This window comes from Spea bombifrons, chromosome 2, assembly GCF_027358695.1.
Source record: "Spea bombifrons isolate aSpeBom1 chromosome 2, aSpeBom1.2.pri, whole genome shotgun sequence".
Classification (NCBI taxonomy): Eukaryota; Metazoa; Chordata; class Amphibia; order Anura; family Pelobatidae; genus Spea; species Spea bombifrons.
In genome coordinates, this window is record NC_071088.1 from 10594637 (window position 1) to 10597598 (window position 2962).

Consider the following 2962-nt stretch of genomic DNA (forward strand, 5'->3'; position numbering starts at 1 on the left):
CATAGTAACATAGTTCATAAGGTTGAAAAAAGACCAAAGTCCATCAAGTTCAACCTATATACATATTGTGTCCCTACCGTGTTGATCCAGAGGAAGGCAAAAAACCCTTATGAAGCAGATGCCAATTGCCCCATACCAGGGGGAAAATTCCTTCCCGACTCCAAATATGGCAATCAGAATAAATCCCTGGATCAACGTTCTGTCCCTATTAATCTACTATCCATAACTTGTGATATTATTGCTTTCAAGAAACACGTCCAGGCTCCTTTTGAACTCTTTTATTGAGTTCACCATTACCACTTCCTCTGGCAGAGAGTTCCATAGTCTCACCGCTCTTACTGTAAAGAACCCCTGTCTGTGCTGGTGTAGAAACCTTCTTTCCTCCAGCCGTAGACGATGTCCCCTTGTTATAGATACAGTCCTGGGTATAAATAGGTCCTGGGAGTGATCTCTGTACTGCCCCCTTATATATTTATACATAGTTATTAAGTCCCCCCTAAGCCGTCTTTTCTCCAAACTAAATAACCCTAATTCTGATAATCTTTCTGGGTACTGCAGTCCTTCCATTCCCCTTATTACTCTGGTTGCCCGTCTTTGAACCCTCTCCAGTTCCACTATATCTTTCTTGTACACTGGTGCCCAGTACTGTACACAGTATTCCATGTGTGGTCTGACTAGTGACTTGTACAATGGTAGAATTATTTCCTTGTCATGGGCATCCATGCCCCTTTTGATGCACCCCATGATTTTATTTGCCTTAGCAGCAGCTGCCCGACACTGGTCGCTACAGGTAAATTTACTGTTAACCAAGACTCCTAAGTCCTTTTCCATGTCAGTCGTCCCCAGTGTTTTCCCATTTAATACATATTCCCAGCCTGGATTTTTCTTCCCCATGTGCATAACCTTACATTTATCCGTGTTGAACCTCATCTGCCACATCCCAGCCCAAGCCTCCAACCTATGCAGATCCATTTGTAATCGTGCACTGTCCTCTATTGTGTTAACCACGCTACAGAGCTTAGTATCGTCTGCAAAGATTGATACTTTACTATACAATCCCTCTACAAGGTCATTAATAAATATATTAAAAAGAATAGGACCCAAAACTGACCCCTGTGGTACCCCACTAGTAACAGTCACCCACTCAGAGTATGTACCATTAATAACCACCCTCTGTTTCCTATCACTGAGCCAGTTACTTACCCACATACACACATTCTCCCCCAGCCCAAGCATTCTCATTTTATGTACCAGCCTTTTATGTGGCACCGTATCAAATGCTTTGGAAAAATCAAGATATACGACATCCAGCGATTCTCCCCGATCCAGTCTTGAGCTCACCTCCTCATAAAAGCTGATCAGGTTAGTTTGACAGGACCGATCCCTTGTAAACCCATGCTGATATGGAGTCATACATTTATTTTCATTGAGATACTCCAAAATAGCATCTCTTAGGAAACCCTCAAACAGTTTACATACAACAGAAGTTAAACTAACAGGCCTATAATTCCCCGGGTCACTTTTTGTCCCCTTTTTGAATATTGGCACAACATTTGCAATGCGCCAGTCCTGGGGAACAGACCCGGTCACTATAGAGTCCTTGAATATTAGAAATAGGGGTCTGTCTATTACATTACTTAACTCCCTTAGAACGCGGGGGTGAATGCCATCTGGACCTGGTGATTTGTCTATTTTGATTTTTTTTAGGCGGCACTGCACTTCTTCCTGGGTTAGACAGGCGACATGTACTGGGGCATTTATCTCATCCTGCTGTATATTACCTGGCATTTCATTTTCCTCTGTGAATACAGCAGAGAAGAATATATTTAATAGATTCGCTTTTTCCTGATCCCCGTCTATAACGTCTCCCTCATTACTTTTTAAGGGGCCGACACTTTCATTTTTAACCTTTTTACTATTTATATAGTTAAAGAACATTTTGGGGTTTGTTTTACTCTCTTTGGCAATGAGTCTTTCTGTCGCCACTTTTGCTGCTTTTATCTGATTTTTACATATTTTATTTTTTTCCCGATAGCTTCTTAGTGCTTCCTCACTGCCTTCCTGTTTTAGTAGCCTAAATGCCTTTTTTTTGCCATTTATTGCCACCTTTACATTTTTATTTATCCACATTGGTTTTCTCTTGCTCCTGACACTTTTATTCCCATACGGTATGTACTTTTCACAGTGAGAATTTAAGATATTTTGAAAAATCTCCCATTTAGTATCTGTGCTTTTGTTTTTGAGGACATTTTCCCAATTTACAGTGTTAAGGGCTTCTCTTAGTTGATCAAACTTTGCCTTCCTAAAGTTTATAGTTCTTGTGGCTCCTCTAAGAGTTCCCTTATTGAACGACAAGTTATAATGTATTATATTGTGATCACTATTTCCTAGGTGCCCTCTGACCTGCACATTAGTTACTCTGTCAGGTCTGTTGGTTAATATTAAGTCCAGTAGAGCGCCCCCTCTGGTTGGGCCCTGTACCATTTGGGACAGATAATTATTTTTACTTATAGTCAGAAAGCGGTTTCCTTTATGAGATTCACAGGTCTCGGTTTCCCAGTTTATGTCGGGATAGTTAAAGTCCCCCATAATAACCACCTCATTGTGATTTGCTGCCTTGTTTATTTGCTTTAATAATTGATCTTCTGCTGCTTCAATTATATTTGGTGGCTTATAGCAAACCCCGATCAGTATTTTATTATTTTTCTTTCCATATATTTCTACCCATAATGACTCCACATCATCATTTCCCTCACATATATTCTCCCGCAGTGTGGCCTTTAGGCTGGACTTTACATAAAGGCAAACTCCTCCCCCTTTTCGTTTTTTTCGATCCTTCCTGAATAGACTATAACCCTGTATGTTAACCGCCCAGTCATAGCTATCATCCAACCATGTCTCTGTTATACCCACTATGTCATAATTTTCTGCAGACATTATTAACTCCAGTTCGCCAGTTTTA

At 40.6% G+C, this 2962-nt stretch overlaps 1 long non-coding RNA gene across 1 annotated transcript; it reads right to left on the reverse strand.

The window, feature by feature from the left end:
- Positions 1-2015: 2015 nt before the first annotated feature.
- Positions 2016-2631, reverse strand: LOC128474824 (uncharacterized). The gene is made up of 2 exons (XR_008346407.1): positions 2599-2631; positions 2016-2074 (listed from the first exon to the last, which is right to left on the reverse strand). It is a non-coding gene; the product is annotated as an uncharacterized LOC128474824 (long non-coding RNA).
- Between the last annotated feature and the right edge of the window lie 331 nt (positions 2632-2962).